The 21,972-nt window shown below is 42.0% G+C and overlaps 1 protein-coding gene across 1 annotated transcript in view; it reads left to right on the forward strand.

The window, feature by feature from the left end:
• Nucleotides 1-21,972, forward strand: part of LOC129700391 (regulator of G-protein signaling 6-like) — a 411,071-nt gene that overhangs the window by 41,129 nt on the left and 347,970 nt on the right. The window lies entirely within an intron of this gene.

Genomic DNA, 21,972 nt, shown 5'->3' on the forward strand with positions numbered 1-21,972 from the left:
CAGCCCATTCTCACAGATACCCACTTGCCTTTTCCCAAGTACCCAAACCTCTGCATATTAATACACCAGGATGCAATTTAATTCCTTATTCACGCAGCCCACAGAGCAAATAATATACACACTGTATTGATAAATACAATAATGAATACGAGTACAGTAATAGATTGTAGCGCAATAGTTTGGATTGAGGAATTGTGAGGAAACACACCAGCTTCTCTCAACTAACAAATAATACTTCAAAAGTGCATCTCGCTAGGAATAAAAATAGTATCTCATCTGGTCCCAGCTACTGGTTTTCCCAAAACCAATGGAAGTCTTGGACCTATGTTTAAAAATATTATGACTAATGGGCCTGTCCCACTTAGGCGATTTTTCAGCGAATTACCGGCAACTTAACAACTTAACTGAAAAACAGGCAATTGGAACGGTGACTGTCAGAGTGGAACACACACACATACGAACACATCACTTCCTTCACCAGGCTGTTATGCAGGCGGGGGACAGGGCAAGCGGAGGGAAACTGTCTAAAAAATTCACATGGTGCAAAGCCAAGGTTATATAGACGCACGCCGCTAAGAACAGGAAGGTTGGCGCTGTAATTAAGGTGGCTAAAGCACAGTGTACGGTAAGTCCTTTAAAAGGGGGGGGGGGGGAGAGAGAAGGAATGGAGACCACTTTTAAGAAGCCAAGATACACGGCTGTGAACCTCGGCGGACATTTAACATTACCGGTCGGACTTCCTTGGTTCTCAAAATTACTGCTTACCTATTTTACTTAATGAGCCAATGAAATTCATAGGTCACTCTCCATGCCGGCTTTATTTTAGTCGCCGCAAATTTTTCAACATGTTGAAAAATTTGCGGCAACCATAATGAGGCCGTGACTAGTTCCCAGAATGCAGGAACTCCACGCGACCATGAAGGCGACTCCCCGGCAACTACCCGCGAACATGTGGCAAACGTGGCGACTTTCAACTAGTTAATAGTTCAATAATAAATCAATATATCTTAAGCCGATGACCTTACTTTCAGCTCGCTTTTGTTCCAGATTTTCTACAATTAAATCTCTTGCACTTCACAATCCACCCCTTTTAAGAATTAAAATCGAATTCATTATTTTCCACAGATTAATTTTTCAGCTTCTGAGTTCTCTGATTCCATTGAAATCCTAAAATTGGAAATCTTGTCACCCTCAAGCTATTTGGAATGAGAACTTCCCGGTAGTTCACAGTAGTTTCTGGGTGTTCAGCTACATTGAGGATTTAATTCCAGACTTGCATATGATTAAATAATTAGCCAGCAAAGAAAATGCTGAAAAGAGCTGGCATCCTGTCGCAAATGGGTGACATACAGAGCCAAGGAAATCATTTCAAACACATTTTGCCTCTTATAGTTATTAAATAGTAATTAAACATTCAGAGTAAAGTAGAAGATAATAAAGTGCAATTTAACGACCAGGGAATTTAATATTGGAATATTCACTGTGCAAGAAGCCAAAGCAATTTGCAAGCAAGCGCACCTAATCAGCTGAGTAGCAGTGCTGGATATGCTCGATTTTTAAATAATTGATCATGCCCCTATTACAAACCTGATGAAGTGTCATCTCATTCTGTGCTTGATTGATTGATCAATCAGGTCAATGGTAAATTCCTTTCCAAGGTTCAAAAGCCATCCAAGCTGGAGGGCAGGTAGCTTTCCTGCCTCTACAAGCAAGATTCTGACTATCAGCTAGTATACATCTCATAGTGGACTGATGCAACCACATTTCTTTAACATTCCATATCACGGCATGAATGAGGATTTGCCCCTATTGAACGTTACCCTAGTCATTCTATTTGACTGTGCAGTGAACAGCGATGCAGTCTATTGTGCATCATCATTCTGTGGAAGAGGCGATTTCCTCCAGAGTATCTTTGATCAAACACACAGCAAATTAGCATTAATGTTTTAAATACGGTAACTGCAGAATTTAATTTCATCTGATTTCACATGAATATCGGTATTAAGCAATAAACATGCATGTAAATTGTAGGGATGTACCTATTTGGAAAAGGGCATTTAGCTTTTTTTTTGGAAAAATGTTGTAAGAAAGTAATTGTCAAAAACTTATTCAAGACTTTACTCTGGGGAAAAAAGGCTATAAAAGTTACATTGGGGTAATCCAATTGGAATTTTAGAAGTGTTGTTCATATCACTGTGGGCAAAAATACAGTAGGTACTGAAAATATTTGCTCATGGGTACAAAAAAGACCAGTGCAATGATCTGTTTTAGTGAAACAAATAAGAACAACTTGTAGAAGCTAATCAATTCTATGCACATTGCATTTCAAGTCATTGCATCAAGATATTGTTTAAATATTGAAGCCATGAGCTGTTGGTCCCTCCAGCATAAGAAATCATACCATGGTTAGATTAACCTGAGAAAATAACAGAATAATTGTACACAAACGAGACTCTTGTGCCACATCTTCTGACACTTGACAAGTTAGTTAGAAAGGGAATTTAGATTTGTCTTTATTAAGCTGAGGCAATTTTTGCTGTTCAGTTCGAGGTTGAATCTGCAATCTCACTTTTGGGAATGGAAAAGGAACTGGACAAAGCAATAGGTGAAATGATACTCAATCAAAATCAAGTACCAAGTGGAGATTAGATACAAAAAGCAGGAAATGCTCAAAGATTAGCATTGAGCAAATATCTGTGGGCTTATCTGTGGTGAGAAACATTCAGGTCAATGATCTTTCATCAAAACTGATCATTTCTGACATTGACAATTTTGGGAAAGTGACTGGAAAGGATTTAAGAGGATTTATTTGCCATGTACAAATATATGGACAATATATGAATTACCAAAGAGGAGGCAGTCTTAAAGCGCATTAAGGTAGATAAATCTCCAGGCCCGGACCAAGTGCATCCTCTGGCCATTTGGGAAGCCCAGGAGGAAATTGAAGACGCTCTTGCAAAGATATTTGCTTCATTTTAGCCACAGGCAAATTTCCAGAAACTGGTGGATAGCTAATATTGACCATTATTTAAGGTGGGCTGCAAGAGCAAACCAACGAATTATAGGCTGGGATGCCTGACATCGTGGTGGGTAAATTAATGGTGGGAACTTGGATAGACAAGGGCTGATAGGGATTTGTTCATGGGAAATTGGCTCATAAATTGGTTAAAGTCTTTTGAAGACCAAGGGGATTATGAGGGCAGGGCAGTTGACATAGTCTATATGGACTTTAGTAAGGTCTTTGACAAGCTCCCGTATGGTAGGCTGGCCTGGAAGGCTAGATTGTATGGGATGCAGAGAGAGAGCTAGCTACTTGGATACTTTATTGGCTTTATGGTTGGAAACAGAGGGTGTTGGTGGAAGGTTGTTTTTGGAGTGAGGGCCTGCCACAAGGGATGTGCCGCAAGATTTGGTGCTGAGCCCATTGTTGTTCACAATTTATTTGAGTAAGAATGTACAAGACGTTTTGTATGTTTGCAGTTGACACTAAAATAGGTGGTATTGTAGCAATTAAGAAGGTTAAAAACAATTACAACAGGATCTTGGTCAGCTGATAAGTGGACCGAGGAATGGCATATGGCATTCAATTCAGTTTGGTGCAAGGTATTATAGTTTGAGGTCAAACAGGGTAAGACCTTCACAGTGAATGGAAGGACCAAGGGGAGTGATGTAAAACAGAGGGACCAAGGCGTACATATACATATCTCCTTGAAACTAACATCATATGTGGCCAGGGGGGTGAAGAAGAAGTTTGGCATGCTGGCCTTCATCAGCCAGGACACTGATTACAGGAGTTGAGACATTATGTTTCAGTTAAGGGCCTGTCCGACATAGGCGATTTTTTCGACGACTGCCGGCAACTGTCACAGTGGTAGCAGGTTGGCGAAAAAGGTTGACTGGACCCCCCCCCCCCCCCCCCCCCCCCCCCCCCCCCCCCCGACGACAATGTCTACGACAAGCTACGACAACCTACCGCCTGGTCGGCGTCAAGCTACGGCAAACCGGCGACCCATTAGGACGTCCACCTACGACCATACCTACAAAAACCTACAACCACACAGATGACAACCTACTACAACCAGTCAACCTATGTCCACCCGTGACAAGCTACGACGAACAACGACCCTGTCGGCGACAACTGATGACAATTGAGTCGCCGGTACCTGACGTAGGTAATCGCTGATAGAATTCACCGAAGTCAGCACCTGGCGACAACCTGCATCATCCTGGCGACAACCTCCGTCAGCACCTACGACAGGAGATGATAAGCTACGTCAAACCCGCAGTCGCCAAAAAGTTTTGAACATTTCAAAATCCAGCAGCAACCAGAAAAAACGTACGACTCTTCAGGCGACTTGAGGAGACCACTCATGACCATACAGGCATCACCCCGTGAACATGTGGCTACAGCCTAGTCCCCTGTAGTTGCCAAAAAAGTCGCCTAAGTGGGACAGGCCCTTTTTACAAGACAGTGGTGAGACTACATAGGAAAGACATCATTAAGCTGGGAAGTGCAAAAAAAGATTTACAAGCAAGTTATAGGGAGAGGTTTAGCAGGCTAGGGGACTGAGGGCATGGCCTTATTGAGGTGTATAAAATCATGAGTAGCACAGATACAGAGTCTTTTTCTATGGGACACTAGGAAATACTAGAGGACCGAGATCTAAGGTGAGAGGGAAATTATTAAAAGGAACCCGAGTGATAACTTCATCACACAACAGACCACCTGCAACTTATTAGATAACAGACAATAGGTACAGGAGTAGGCCATTCGGCCCTTTGAGCCAGCAACGCCATTTAATGTGATAATGGCTGATCTTCCCCAATCAGTACCCCGTTCGAGATGGCCTGCCTTCTTCCTATATATCTCCATATCCGCTATCTTTAAGAGCCCTAGCTAGTTCTCTCTTGAAAATATCCAGAGAACCGGCCTCCACCACCCTCTGAGGCAGAAAATTCCACACTCAACTCTCTGTGAGAAAAAGTGTTTCCTCGTCTCCGTTTCTAAATAGCTTACCCCTTATTCTGAAACTGTGGCCCCTGGTTCTGGTCTCCCCCAACATCGGGAACATGTTTCCTGCCTCTAGCATGTCCAAACCCTTAATAATCTTATATGTTTCAATAAGATATCCTCTCATCCTTCTAAACTCCAGAGCATACAAGCCCAGCCGCTCCATTTTCTCAGCATATGACAGTCCTGCCATCCCGGGAATTAACGTTGTAAACCTACGCTGCACTCCCTCAATAGCAAGAATGTCCTTCCTCAAATTAGGGGACCAAAATTGCACACAATACTCCAGGTGTGGTCACACTAGGTTCCCTATACAACTGCAGAAGGACCTCTTTGCTCCTATACTCAACTCCTCTTGTTATAAAGGCGAACATGCTATTCGCTTTTTTTTTAACTGTCTACTGTACATGCATGCTTACTTTCATTGACCCCCAATCCCGTTGTACTTCCCCTTTTCCCAACTTGACACCATTTTGATAGTAATCTGCCTTCCTGTTTTGGCTACCAAAGTGGATAACCTCACATTTATCCACATTAAACTGCATCTGCCCACTCACCCAACCTGTCCAAGTCACCTTGCATTCTCATAGCATCCTCCTCACAGTTCACACTGCCACCCAGCTTTGTGTCATCTGCAAATTTGCCAATGTTACTTTGAAACCCTTCATCTAAATCATTGATGTATATTGTGAATAGCTGCGGTCCCAGCACCGAGCCTTGCGGCACCCCACTAGTCGCTGCCTGCCATTCTGAAAGGGACCCGTTAATTCCTACTCTTTGTTTCCTGTCTGCCAACCAATTTTCTATCCATGTCAGCACTCTACCCCAAATACCATGTGCCCTAATTTTGCCCACTAATCTCCTATGTGGGACCTTATCAAATGCATTCTGAAAGTACAGGTACACTACATCCACTGGCTGTCCCTTGTCCATTTTCTTAGTTACATCCTCAAAAAATTCCAGAAGATTAGTCGAGCATGATTTCCCCTTCGTAAATCCATGCTGACTCGGACCGATCCTGTTACTGCTATCCAAATGTGCCGCTATTTCATCTTTTATAATTGACTCCAGCATCTTCCCCACCACCGATGTCAGGCTAACAGGTCTATAATTTCCTGTTTTCTCTCCCCCACCTTTCTTATAAAGTGGGATCATATTAGCTCCACTCCACGATTTCTAGAGCCACTTCCGTAAGTACCCTGGGATGCAGACCATCAGGCCCTGGGGATTTATCAGCCTTCAGTCCCATCAGTCTACCCAACACCATTTCCTGCCTAATGTGGATTTCCTTCAGTTCCTCCGTCACCCCAGATCCTCTGGCCACGAGTATATCAGGAAGATTGTTTGTGTCCTCCTTAGTGAAGATGGATCCAAAGTACCTGTTCAACTCATCTGCCATTTCCTTGTTCCCCATAATAAATTCACTTTTTTCAGTCTTCAAGGGTCCAACTTTGGTCTTAACTAATTTTTTCCTCTTCACATACCTAAAGAAGCTTTTACTATCATCCTTTATATTCTTGACTAGCTTACTTTCGTACCTCAACTTTTCTCCCCGTATTGCTATTTTAGTTCTCTTATTGTTGCTCCTTAAACATTACCCAATCCTCTAGCTTCCCACTCATCTTTGCTACGTTGTACTTCTTTGCTTTTATTTTTATCCTGTCCCTGATGTCCTTGGTCAGCCACGGTCACCCCTTACTCCCCTTGGAATGTTTCTTCCTCTTTGGAATGAAGCACCTTCTGTATTATTCCCAGAAATACCTGCCATTGTTGTTCCCCTATCATCACTGCTAGGGTATTTTTCCAGTCAACTTTTGCCAGCTCCTCCCTCATGGCTCCATAGTCCCCTTTATTCAACTGTAACACCGACACCTCCGATTTACCCTTTATCCTGATGATATTCTCCTATTCAAATCAATCAGATCAATTGAAATAGAGTTTGACCATTTATTTTGAGAAGAAAGCTCTTGTTGGTATTGTAGTTTTAAGATCCCCTGAATATGAAAGTTGATACAATCACAATTTTGCGGATGCGGGGAATCTGAAGTAAAACAGTGAAGTACACCTGCATCAAGCCTAGCAGAATTCATGAACAGAGAAGCTGTTTTCAAGGTTTCAAGGTCAGTTTATTGTCACATACCAATTAAGGTACAGTGAAATTCGATTTACCATAGAGCCATACTAAAAAAATACCATGTTAACATGTCATATCAAAGATTCTTCATCAGCCAACCTGACACATTAGAAGACCTGAAGTGCTGGAGTAACTCAGTGGGTCAGGCAGCATCTCAGGAGAACATGGAAAGGTTACTTTTTGGATTGGGACTGATTGTAGGGGGGGGGGGAGAAAACTGGAAGAGAGGAGGGGCTGGACAAAGCCTGGCAGTTAATAGGTTGATACAAGCTAGAGGATGGTATGTAGATGGAATGAGAGGAATAACACCTCATATTCTGCTTGGGTAGTTTACAACCCAATGGTATGAACATTTAAAGCTATAATTGGAGGTAACTACAGTATATAACCCTCCTCCTCTCCCTTCTTCCCCCATGTACACCCACCCCTCTTCTTCTCCCCTGTCCCACACTTCCCAATGCCTCACCTGGACTCACAACTTTTTCTCCCCTTTCCCTCCTCATCCACCTACATACCTTTCTCCAGCTTCACAATGTGCAACTCTTCAATCCTTTAGTCTCACACCATCTGTTTTTTCATCTGGCGTATGTCCAAGCATCTGCCTATCAAGAAACTCTCCTCATCTATATCACCCTATAATCTGCCACATTTGTCCCACCCCTCCTCTCTTATAGATTTATTTACCCCCCCCCCCCCCCCCCCCCTTACAATCAATCTGAAAAAGGGTACTGACAGAAAACGTCACCTATCCATGTTCTCTTTAGATGTTGCCTGACCTGCAGTGTAACTCCAGCAAATTGTATCGTTCATAGTGAACCAGCATCTGCTGTTCCTTGTTTCCACGAACTGAGACATTAACTATGTTTCTCTCCACACAGGTCCCCTTGAATGGTCGATTATTGACAGTACTTTTTGTTCTTATTTTGCAAGTAATTATAGTGCTGGAATTTGCTGGAAAATACAGATAAAACTGCCAGCATTTCAGTCAATGTGAGTCAGTGATTTCTCGACTCCCATGTATGAAATCCAAGTCACAAACTGGTTGGCTGATCCTGGTAATTTCTCTGCTCTACCTTTACCTTCACTATCTCCTCAGCATTCCACTGGGGGCTGTACCTGATGAATTTGGACCAATTTAGACTTAATCCAGCAAACAGAAACCAATCTATTTATTGGAGAGGATGGGCTGTAAGAGAGATGGGTCTCATAAATAATTAATTTATGTTATTGTCTTCTTTGCTTCATAATTTTCTTTACAAGTTTCTAATTTATTTTAGTATTGTTTAATCCCTCCGAACTGGCAAAGACATTTTTCATAGGTAGACAAAATTGCTGGAGAAACTCAGCGGGTGTGGCAGCATCTATGGAGCGAAGGAAATAGGCAACATTTCGGGCCAAAACCCATCTTCAGACTGATGTGGGGGGGGGGGGGGGGAGGGGCAGGAAGAAGAAAGGAAGAGGTAGTAAGGTCTCCTCCCCTTCTCAGCTCTCCCTCAGCCTCTTCCTTTCTTCTTCTAGCCCCCACCCTCCCCCACGTCAATCTGAAGAAGGGTTTTGGGCCGAAACGTTGCCTATTTCCTTCGCTCCATAGATGCTGCCGCACCCGCTGAGTTTCTCCAGCATTTTTGTCTACCTTTGATTTTCCAGCATATCCAGTTCCTTCTTAAAGACTTTTTCCATTACCTTTTTTTGTATGTGGGCTTTTTCTGGGCACTCACGGAATGGTATTCCAACACGCATGAGGGAGCTAGTCATTTTGGATCTGGACCTTGCATACCAGCAAGTTGGTGGAGTACCACTGATGTTCATCCATCAGCAGTTAGTGAGTAATCATTTTGGACCCATTACCTTATTGTCAGTTGTACATAATAAATTAGCTGAACCAAGGACACCTTTTCAGGCACAAAGTTGTCTCAATTGGTTAGTGAGTGAACCTTATTACAAACACTCCAAAAGCTGCCAAGGGATTGTGTACATTGAGTGTGACCAGGGTGGCACCAACTAAAGGCCGATTTCATAAGAAATACCATCACTATTAATTGGCCAGAGTTTTTAGACTTTAGAGATACAGCGCGGTAAGAGATTCAAGATTCAAGATTCAAGATTCAATTGAATTGTCATTTGGACCCCTTGAGGTCCAAACGAAATGCCGTTTCTGCAGCCATACATTACAAACAAATAGACCCAAGACACAACATAATTTACATAAACATCCATCACATTGCTGTGATGGAAGGCCAAAAAACTTATCTCTCCACTGCACTCCCACCCCCCCCCCCCCCCCCCCCCGATGTCAGAGTCAAAGTCAAAGCCCCCGGCTGGCGATGGCGATTGTCCCGCGGCCATTAAAGCCACGCCGGGTGGTGCAAGGTCGCATTCCGGGTCTTGGTGTTAGAGCCCCCGGCGTGCGCTCGCAGAGTCCCGTGGCCATTCCAAGCCGCGCGGGGCGGTGATGTCAGGCCCCGCTCCAGGAGCTCTTCGACCCCGCAACTCGGGCCGGAGAAGTCACCATTGCGAGAGCCCTGAAAAGCGGTCTCCCTCCAGGGACCCGCGGGCTCCCGGTGCCGCCGTCCGCCAGACCCGCAGTTGCAGCCTCCGAATCTCCGGAGGTCGGGCCGCGCAGCAGCAGCAGCGCTCCACCCGCTCCGGACTCGGCCAGCTCCGCGACGGTGAGGTGAGTCGTCGGCACCAGAGCCCCCCGGTCTTTCCTGTTGGAGGCCGCTCCTCGTTGCAGCCCCAACGATAACGGAGACCCGACAAGAAAAGGTCGGGTCTCCCGTGCAGGGAGAGATTTAAAAGTTACCCCCTCCCTCCCCCCACACACACACCCCAACAAAAAATAACAAAAACTACACAGAAACATAGACAAAAAATAATAAAAACGCGGACGGGCTGCAGAGGCCGCTGCTGACGAGAGTCGCGCCGCCACCAGTAAGAGGCCCTTCGGACAACTGAGTCCACGCCGACCAGCGATCACCCCCGTTCATGAGCATTATCCTACACACTAGGGACAATTTACAATTATTACCAAAGCCAATTAACCTACAAACCTGTATGTCTTTGGAATGTGGTGGGGTGGAACCAGAGCACCTGGAGAAACCCACACAGTTACAGGGAGAATGTACAAACTCCATACATACAGCACCTGTGGTCATAAACTAACCTGGATCTCTGACGCTGTAAGGCAGCATCTCTACCGCTGCATCACTGTGCCGTCCCTAGTCATCGATGAACAAGTGGCACTCTAAGATATCAGAGCTGGAATATTTAACAAGGACCAAGAATTGAATATTGAAGCTCAGGGTAGGCATGGGAATCTGTGGTTCCATAAGATTTTGAAAGAACATGGAGAGTAATGATACTCAATTGGTCTCCAAAATGAGTTTTTAGTGAATAAATTGGCAAATATAACAGTGCAGCTGCGAATGATATTGAGATGACTTTGTAATTAAGGTAGCATTGCTGTATCAATTTCACAGTGCACTGCATCATAATTCAGTTTTAAAGCATACTTTTGTAAGTCTCTCAGAAGACACATCAGTGCCAACATGCCTTCATTATTCTGAGTTGGGCCAAACCCAAAGCAATTATTGTTAAAATGTTACAGACAGCATGCCACTGTTCTCCAGCAGCTTTCTTTTTTAGAAGTCAATCTTCAATTATATTTTATGCCCAGGATTAGGATCCTGACTAATTGGGTCTATTTTCTATTCCCTACATTTCCAACTGTTGGAAAGCTTCAGTAGTTCTTCATGGGTGGTGAAGACCTTTGGAGCAACCTGAGATTAGTAAAGGTGCCTTTTGCCCTTTTGGTTTCTATTTTTCTTCCTTTAGTGGATTTAACGACAGTAATAACCATTCATGTTTCACACAGAATCTATCACTTTTGAGATACATCTTCAGTCGTTAGACTGTCCTTGGAATAGTTGGGAGTGGATGTATTTGTAAATATATAAACACCAAAGAAGTTACAATGAGCAAATATGTATGAAAGTTTCCTTGCCATAGATTATGTATCCTTTCTTTTATCCCTCACTAAACAACCTTTTACTGCTGCACCTTAGGATGCTAGTTCCATTGCCAAGTCAGTCAATGGCCAATCTTTGCAACCCATCTACAGTGGGATTCCAAGACCTCTTTGAAGCAACTGCAACTGTAAAGGGCTCCGTGATATCTTGGAATCCTCCATTTTTTTGTTTTGTTTATTTTATTAGAAGTTAATACAGTACAAAACAGTACAGTTTTAGGTGCCAACTATGTCATACCATAATCCATTCTATGTACAACCTCTAGTTTTATGTTATGAAAAGGAAGTAAGCAGGACAAGAAAAAGAAAACAATAGAAAGAGGCAAAAGTGGAAAAATAGATGGTAGAGAGTAGAAAAACGTGAAGTGTGTATGTAAAAAATAAAAAAGAAAAAGAAAAAGTGGAAAGTAGAAATAGAAGTGAAGGCCCCTTAAAAGAGAATTTTTCAAATCAGTATTCGGAGATGTAGCTCTATCCGCGTCATGAACTGAAATCAGCATTCTTTACGGTACCGCTGCATCACATGATTCCAAAAAGTCGATGAAAGGAGACCAACTCCTTAAGAATTGGTCATATTTATCTATTAGTCAGAGTCTCATTTCTTCAAGGCGTGCTATGTCCATCATATTCCTAATCCACCTTTTAACAGTTGGTATGGTTGTATTTTTCCAAAATTTAAGTATCAATTTCTTTCCAATTATTAACCCATAATTAAAAAAAAAAATTTTGGTCTTTATTTAAATTGGTATCTTCTCCTATTATTCCAAATATAATCCATTCTGTTTTGGGTTCTATTCTTGACTTGAAAAGCTTTGTAAATATATCAAATATATCACTCCAAAATTTATTCAACTTTGTACATCCTACAAATGAATGTGTTATATTAGCGTTTTGAAACAAACATTTATCGCATCTGGGAGAGACGTTTGGATAAAATTTATTCAACCTCATTTTTGAATAATATAGTCTATGGGATAATTTGAATTGAATTAAATTATGTCTTGCATTAATAGAACAGTTATGTGTATTCATCAAATACTTTTCCCATCTATCCTTCGAGATCTTTATCATTAGCTCATGTTCCCAATCTTCCCTTAGTGCTTCTGTTGAGGGTGATTCTCTATTTAATATATTATTATAAAAGTATGATATTAATTTTTGTGAATCAGCCTTAATATTCATTGCTTCTTCTAAAGGGTCTAAAAATATAGTTTGAAATCTATGTGTATATTTCTTCATAAAACCACATACCTGTATATATTTAAAATATTGATTATCCTTCAATTTAAATTTTAATTTTAATTGTTGAAATGATAACAGTTTGCCCACTTCATACATATCCCCTACTTTCCTAATCCCCAGTCTATCCCATTGTTGATATGTGTTGTCGATGAGAGAATGTTTGAAGGCGGGGTTGTTCAATAGTGGGGTTAGTACTGATAAATTATTTAATTTCAAGGATACTTTTATTTGTTTCCAAATTCTTATTATATTGTGAATAATTGGGTTCTTCTTATATATTATACTATTCAATTTTATCGGTGAGAGCAGGATCGTTCCTATATCGTGCGGATAGCACTCCTCTTTCTCCATTGTTATCCACTCCAACTGCTGAGTGGAACTATCCAGCCAGTACATTATGTTCTTAATATGCACTGCCCAGTAGTAATACATAAAGTTAGGTAATGATAAACCCCCAACTTCTTTAGATTTGCACAAATGCTTTTGTTGAATTCTATGTGTTCTGTAGTCCCATATAAAATTAGTGATAGTGGAATCTAGTTTTTTGAAAAAATATTTTGGAATATATATTGGGATCGCTTGAAACAAATATATTAATTGTGGTAAGAAAGTCATTTTTATAACGTTAATTCTACCTATCAATGAGAGCGGAAGCGTTTTCCAAAATTTAATCGTATCATTCAGTTTATTTAATAGTGGTATAAAATTGGCACTAAATAATGATTTGTGTCTTCTCGTAATTTGAATACCCAGATACTTGAATTTTTCTGTTGCAATTATGAAGGGGAATTTTAGTAAGTGTCTCGAATCCTGTGGTTTTAAAGGCATAATTTCGCTTTTATTCCAATTTATTCTATATCCTGAAAAATAGCCGAATTCCTCAATTAGTGTTAATAAGGTGGGTATACTCGTTTGTGTATTAGTAATATATAAAAAGATATCATCAGCATATAATGAAATTTTATTCTTTGAGTCCTTAGTGTTATATCCGTGAATATTCGGGTGATTTCTAATCCTTTCGGCCAGCGGTTCTATCATAAGGGCAAATAGCAATGGTGATAAGGCACACACTTGCCTATTACCCCTTGATAAGTAAAATTTTGGAGATAGCGTATTGTTAGTTAATATTCTTGCCGTAGGTCTATCGTTAAGTAGTTTAACCCATCTAATAAAATTCTCTCCCGTATTAAATTTTTGGAGTACCTTGTATAAATACTGCCATTCTACTTGATCAAATGCCTTCTCTGCATCCAGCGTGACAACTGAAATATCTTCATTGTCCTCATTATGAGAGTACATTATATTGAAAAGCCTTCTCAAATTATTAAATGATTGTCTTTTGGGTATAAATCCCGTTTGATCCGTATTTATTAAATTGTTAATATAATTATTTAGCCTTCTAGCTAGAATCTTTGCTAAAATTTTCTGATCCGTATTTAGAAGTGAAATAGCTCTATAAGAATCCGGTTCATCTAAATCTTTATCTTTTTTTGGTATAAGCGTTATTGTTGCTTCTGCTAGGGTTTCTGGTAGTTTATTTTCAGTATAAGCCTGCGTGTATAAATTGAATAATCTTGGTACAATTGACTCCTGAAATCTTTTATAAAATTCATTACTAAAACCGTCTGGTCCTGGGGTCTTCCCATTTTTCAGTGAGTTTATTATTTGTTTTATTTCTTCACTAGTAATCCGTGCTCCTAATTGCTCTTGTTCTAAACTATCCAATTTTGGGAGCTTGCAATTATCTAAAAAAATTGTAATTTTACTTACATCTGTATTTATTTTAGATGTATATAAATTATGATAAAATTGGGCAAACCTCTTATTAATATCCTTAGGCAATGTTAGAAACTCACCCTTATCTGATTTAATTTTAGTAATAGTTTTTTTTTTTTCCTTTTCTCGTTGCTTCAGTTGCCTCGCAAGTAGTTTATGTGGCTTATCCCCAAATTCGAAGTGTGCTTGTTTTGTAATTTGGAATAATCTTATTACTCTAGCCGATAGTATTCTATTGACTTTATATTTCAATAAAGTTATCTTATTATGTTTATTTATGGTTGGGTCAGTTGCATTGTCCAGTTCTAGTAATTTTATTTTCTGTTCTATCCGCTGAAGTTCTCTTTTATTTTACTTATTTTGAAAACTTTGGTAAGAGATTATGACACCGCGAATATATGCCTTGAAGGTTTCCCATAATAGCGGTGCAGAAATATCCGGCGTGTCATTTATTTCGAAAAAAAGTTTTGTTTGTTCTTTTATATACTCATAACCCTGCGGGTTATTTAATATGTGTGCATTGAATCTCCAAAAAGGTTTTATACTCAGCATTCCCTCAATTTTAAGTATAAAAGTCAATGGTGAATGATCAGAAATAATACTATTATGATATGATATGATATGACTATTATGACTATTAGCATCACTTCCTGGTTCGGGAGCTGCAAGGCGTACGAACGGCACCAACTGGACAGGATAGTGAAGACCGCAAGCAGGATTATTGGTGCTCCACTCCCCTTCCTGCTGAACATATACAAGAAGAGATGTATCAACAGAGCCATCTCCATCATCAAAGACCCTTACCACCCATCGCATGACATTTTCTCCATCCTCCCATCTGGGAAGAGGTACAGGAGCATTAGCTGCAAAACCAGCAGGATGCTCCTCAGCTTCTTCCCACAGGCTATAAGACTGTTAAATGGACTTTGCCCCCTGCCAAGTATCGCGCACAAACCCCCACACTGCTGCAGAGCCACTGTTGTGCCGCTGCCGGTCGGAACGGCTGTTGAATGTTTAGTAGAGTGTTAAATTTGTTCATGACATGTATTTTTTAATTTTAATTCCTATTTATTTTTTAATGCAAACTGAATGGACACTGGTTGAGCAACGTTTTTTTGTTTGCTCTGGGTATGCGAATACTCAGGAAATGACAATAAAGATTTACAATTACAATTACAATATGATGGTTTATTCGTATACGGGATTAATTTTGTGTCCAATAAGAAATAGTCAATTCGCGAATAAGTTTTGTGAACTGATGAATAAAATGAGTATTCCCTACCACTTGGATTTGCTATTCTCCAAACATCAGCTATGTTATTATGTTAATGAATCCTTCATTTTAATGACAACCAGCACTACTCCCTGGCGCCAGGTGCTTGTGATTATATACCCATTGTTGCATTTGAACCTGGAGGTTTCATTGGTGCTCATTTTTTTAAAAATTGATTTAAAAATAGACTTTATTCAAGTAATAACTATATACAATACAAGAAACCGTGCAAAAAACCCATCTGACATTATCGGAGGCTATACAAACATTCAATAATGTTTACACACATTGCTCAAATTTCACAAATTTATACCCCACCCTTGCCACTCATATGGGCCACTGATGTGGAATCCCTTTGTTTATTTTGAGGGGTGTCCCCACCACACCCTGCTCCCCAAGTTCAGCAGCGGAAGGGCCTTAGACTGTGGTCCTCTCCCACAGAACCTTGGCGTTGGCTGCATCAAGTTTCAGTGTGTTCCACAGCACGTACTCCTGCAGTCTGCAGCGGGCCAGTCGGCAACATTCCCCGATGGACATCCTGCTCCGCTGGGAGGTCAACAAAGCTCGGGCAGACCAAAGAGCGTCTTTCACTGAGTTGATGACCTTCTAGCAGCACTCGATGTCAGTCTCTGAATGCGTCCCTGGGAACTGTCTGTATATCAGTGTACACTCTGATGGAGCTGTTCAATATAAATCATGACAGGGACCCTTGCAAACCTCTCCAGACTTTCTTTGCAAATCCACACTCTGCAAAGAGGTGGGAAACCATCTCCTAATGATAATTGAAAACTTCACAATGTGGATTAATTCGACACACTCGTCCTAACCTGCTATTGCCTGATACTGGTCCTGTGCTAAGGTTGCCTAACTGGTAACGATATAAAAAATGTACTTTGAAACTTCCAGTGCTAAATATTTATATCCTTATGGTATTCAAGTAATTAATCAATTGGTGTCAACATATATGATGCCTTATTTTTATTTTAAATATGTATTGCGGGTCATCAAATGTAAATTTTGCTACCTTTTCAGGTCATTAGCTGTGCAATGTAATTGTTTTTGGTAGGAAGTTATCAAAATGGAACAGGTTTATATTTATACCACTGAAAAAATTGAGCCAGTATTTAATCTGTCCATAATCTGACTTGAATTCAAATAATATTGTAAATAGTGAAGGTTACACAAAAAAGCTGGAGAAACTCAGCGGGTGCAGCAGCATCTATGGAGCGAAGGAAATAGGCAACGTTTCGTGCCGAAACCCTTCTTCAGACGGCTATTGTAAATAGTGAAGTTCTACAGTCAGCAGGAAATATAACTTGGAGTACTGCACATGACCAGGAGAGATGTATGTGGCCAAACTGATAACACATGTCACCCTATCAGATCCCATTTACTAATTAAGATGCAACAGAAAGCCATTTAGTTCATCTTCTCCATTTTCCTCCAATACAACCACACCCCCTCCCATTTCTCTGAAACCTTACCACATATTTTCCCTCACTTGTCCATCAAATCCTGTTTTTTTTAATTCATTTGATGCTTTAGTCTAGTTTAGAGATACAGCGCGGAAACAAGCCCTTCGGCCCACCAGGTCAAGAGAGTAGAGTCAAGAGTATATTTAATTGTCATTTGGACCCCTGGAGGTCCAAATGAAATGCCGTTTCTGCAGCCATACATTACACACAAATAGACCCAGACACAACATAATTACATTTTACATAAACATCCATCACATAGCTGTGATGGAAGGCCAAATAAACTTATCTCTCCACTGCACTCTCTCCCCCGCCGATGTCAGAGTCAAAGTCAAAGCCCCCGGCTGGCGATGGCGATTGTCCCGCGGCCATTAAAGCCACGCCGGGTGGTGCGAGGTCGCACACCGGGTCTTGGTGTTAGAGACCCCGGCGTGCGCTCGCAGAGTCCCGCATTCCAAGCCGCGCGGGGCAGTGGTGCTAAGCCCCGCTCCAGGAGCTCTTCGACCCCGCAACTTGGGCGGGAGAAGTCGCCGTTGCAGGAGCCCTGAAAAGCGGTCTCCCTCCAGGGATCCGCGGGCTCCCGGTGCCGCCGTCCGCAGACCCGCAGCAGCAGCCTCCGACTCAGCAGCAGCAGCGGCGGGAGCAGCAGCAGCAGCAGCAGCGGCAGCGGCAATGCTCCTCCACCGCTCCACCGGCTCCGGTCTCGGCCAGCTCCGCGACGGTGAGGTGAGTCGGCACCTGAGTCCCCGGCTTCTTCCTGTTGGAGGCCGCTCCTCGTTGTGGCCCCAACGACAGCTGAGACCCGACGAGAAAAGGTCGGGTCTCCAGTGCAGGGAGAGATTCAAAAGTTTCCCCCTCCCTCCCACACACACACCCCAACATAAAATAACAAAAACTACATAAAAACACAGACAAAAAATAATAAAAACGCGGACAGGCTGCAGAGGCCGCTGCTGACCAGAGTCGCGTCGCCTACCGCCAGGTCCGCGCCGACCAGCGATCCCCACATATTAACACTCTCCTACTCACACTTGGGACAATTTTCACATTTACCAAGTCAATTAACTTACAAAGCTTTACGTCTTCTGAAGATCTCGGTGAAAACCCACGCATGTCACAGGGAGAACGTACAAACTCCATACAGACAGCACTGGTAGTCAGGATCGAACTCCACTTCGCGCCACCATGCCGCCTTCTATACTAAATGGTCATTTATAATGACTAATTAAGAATTAACATGTCTTTGATGTGGGAAGAAACTGGAGTACCGGGAGGAAACTCATGCAGCCACAGGGAGAAGATTAAAACTTCATGCTGGCAGGCAGGATAAATCCCGGGTGCCTGGAGCTGTGAGGCTGCACATACAAACTGCTTCAGCACTGTACCACTCTCCAAAATCTATCCAGTTCAAAGTATTGTCACCCCTGGTGTCTGCTCTTTATACTCAGCATGCCCTGGGTAAAATAAGGAGAGTAAATAAACCACACACTTACATTTTTTTTGATAATGAGTACTAATCTGCAATCTCAGGTAGATCATTGGAATTCACTTTAGAAGCAGGGAGTTCTGTCTGTAAGCACTTGAAATATTGTGGATGGACACTTTAAACAGTTCTAAACAGTTCTAAAAGCATAAAGGGTGCTTTGCTTAACAAGGAGCATGCTGAAAGAAGAGAATTGTGCTTATCTTTATGATGTCTGATTTATCAATTAGTTTTTATTACTGTGTTACGAGATACGAGACTTTAAGGAGAATGTCAATGTCCTTGGAACCACAGTAGTGAGATGAGAGCAGCCCCTTTATGGATAAAACAACTTTTTAATTAGACATAGAAACATAGAAACATAGAAAATAGGTGCAGGAGTAGGCCATTCGGCCCTTCGAGCCTGCACCGCCATTCGATATGATCATGGCTGATCATCCAACTCAGTATCCCATCCCTGCCTTCTCTCCATACCCCCTGATCCCATTAGCCACAAGGGCCATATTTAACTCCCTCTTAAATATAGCAAATAAATGATTATATATTACCTAAATCAAAGATTTCTCTCTTTCATTTTAATTCCAATATTATTTTAAAACAAAACATTTGTGATGTTGTGTATATTCAAATGTTGCTACAATAAGCCATTTACCATCTCTCAGTTAATTTCAGCAAATAGCTAACTTTGCCTCAGCACCGGATGCAGATTTGGCTCTAAGTATTTCACCATCACATGTAAAAAAAATTAAGCATCTTGATGCAAGACAATAATGTTTGTGCTGTAATCTGCAGAAGTTCTTATCTGTGTTTCTGACCTAATTTTGTACAGTGATTCAGAAGTAATTTACATCATCTTTTGATGCTTTCCCAGCCATTGTCTTTCAACATTGAGTTATTTACTGTACTTGCCACATGATATCAAAGGCTGCAAGTACTCTACTGTGGGAAAATATTATTCACAACCACAAAAATATCGGTGAGACATCTCATTATTGAGGCCTGCTTTAAAAGGACATCAATAATACCAGTGCCCAAGAAGAGTAAGGTGACAATCCTCATTCACTGCTGACCAGTAGCACCAATGTCCATTGTGATGAAGTGCCTTGAGAGGTTGGTTATGATGCATATCAATTCCTACCTTAGCAAAAACCTGGTCCCACTACAATTTGTCTACCACCACAATAGAACACTGGGGGAAGCATCTTGCTGGTTCTCCACTCTGCACTGGACCACTTGTACAATAATAATACATGCATCAGACTATCGTTCATCAACTATAGCTCAGCATTCAACACCATCATCCCCTCCAAACCTGTTATAAAGCTCAAGGAACTGAGTTCTGCACATCCCTATGCAACTGGGTCTTCGACCTCCTCATCAAGAGATCAACAATCAGCAACAACAATTCAGCTCAGGGACATTTGTGCTCTTTCGCCTGCTCTACTCATCCTTTCCCCTTGACTGTGTAGCTGACAGAGATCCAACTCTATCTTTACATTTGCGAAGGACAACAACATTATTGGATGATTTATAGGTATTGATGAGTCAGAGAATAGGAGAACAATCGTCTAATTGAATGGTGCCAGAACAATAATCTCAGCAAGACCAAAGGTCTTGACTAAGGGTATTGATTCTAGAATTTAGAAGAGGGACCCAAAGATCCACAAACCTGGCTTCATCGACGAGTTGGTGGTAGTGAGACTCAACAACTTCAAATTCCTGGATGTGGGTATTTCTAAATATCTGTTTTGGACCCAGCACATTGATGGTATAAAGAAAGTCCATAAATGCCTCTAATTCCTTCGAAGATTGAGGAGATTCAGTATGTTGACAAACACACTCTTGAACTGCAATGGATGTACAGTAAAGAGCATATTGATTGGTTGCATCTCAGCCTGGTTCAGCAACCTGAATGCTCGGAAACAATGGAGGTGCAAAAAGTGGTGGACTCCCTCTGGTCCATTATGGATACTAACTTCAAGATTCAAGATAGTTTAATGTCATGTGTCCCAGATAGGACAATGAAATTCTTGTTTTGCTTCAGCACAACAGAATATAGTAGGCATGAATACAGAACAGATCACTGTGTCCATATACCATTATATAAATATATACACACATGGATAAATAAACAGATAAAGTGCAACTAATCAGATAATGGTCTATTAATGTTCAGAGTTTTGTTTGAGTTGAGTTTAATAGCCTGATGGATGTGGGGAAGCAGCTATTTCTGAACCTGGATGTTGTAGTCTTCAGGCTCCTGTACCTTCTACCTGAAGGTAGCGGGGAGATGAGTGTGGCCAGGATGGTGTGGGTCCTTGATGATGCTGCCAGCCTCTTTGAGGCAATGACTGTGATAGATCCCCTCAATGGTAGGGAGGTCAGAGCATGATGGACTGGGCAGTGTTTACTACTTTTTGTAGTCTTTTCAGCTCCTGGGCGTTCAAGTTGCCGAACCAAGCCACGATGCAACCGGTCAGCATGCTCTCTACTGTGCACCTGTAGATGTTAGAGAGAGTCCTCCTTGAAATACCGGCTCTCCGTAATCTTCTCAGGAAGTAGAGGCGCTGATGTGCTTTCTTTATAATTGCATCAGTGTTCTCGGACCAGGAGGGATCTTCAGAAATGTGCACGCCCAGGAATTTGAAGCTCTTGGCCCTTTCTACCATCGACCCGTTGATATAAACGGGACTGTGGGTCCCCATCCTACCCCTTCCAAAGTCCACAATCAGTTCCTTGGTTTTGCTGGTGTTGAGGGCCAGGTTATTGTGCTGGCACTATTTGGTCAGTCGGTCGATCTCTCTTCTATACTCTGGCTCGACCCCATCGGTGATACGTCCCACAACAGTGGTGTCGTCAGTGAACTTGATAATGGAGTTCGCACTTTGACTGGCTACGCAGTCATGGGTATAGAGTGAATATAGCAGGGGGCTGAGCCGGAGAGAAAGGTTAGAATTCAGATTCAGATTCAATTTTAATTGTCATTGTCAGTGTACAGTACAGAGACAACGAAATGCATTTAGCATCTCCCTTGAAGAGCGACATAGCAAACGATTTGAATAAAAAAATTGGCAGGGTGATTGGCAGTCACCGAGGTACGTTGTTTAGTAGAGTGACAGCCGCCGGAAAGAAGCTGTTCCTCGACCTGCTGGTTCGGCAACGGAGAGACCTGTAGCACCTCCCGGATGGTAGGAGGGTAAACAGTCCATGGTTGGGGTGAGAGCAGTCCTTGGCGATGCTGAGCGCCCTCCGCAGACAGCACTTGCTTTGGACAGACTCAATGGAGGGGAGCGTGGAACCGGTGATGCGTTGGGCAATTTTCACCACTCTCTGCAATGCCTTCCGGTCGGAAACAGAGCAGTTGCCATACCATACTGTGATGCAGTTGGTAAGGATGCTCTCGATGGTGCAGCGGTAGAAGTTCACCAGGATCTGAGGAGACAGATGGACCTTCTTCAGTCTCCTTAGGAAGAAGAGACGCTGATGAGCCTTCTTGATCAGAGTAGAGGTATTGTGGGTCCAAGAGAGGTCATCGGAGATGTTGACTCCCA

Source organism: Leucoraja erinacea, chromosome 9, assembly GCF_028641065.1.
Source record: "Leucoraja erinacea ecotype New England chromosome 9, Leri_hhj_1, whole genome shotgun sequence".
In the NCBI taxonomy this organism is placed as follows: Eukaryota; Metazoa; Chordata; class Chondrichthyes; order Rajiformes; family Rajidae; genus Leucoraja; species Leucoraja erinaceus.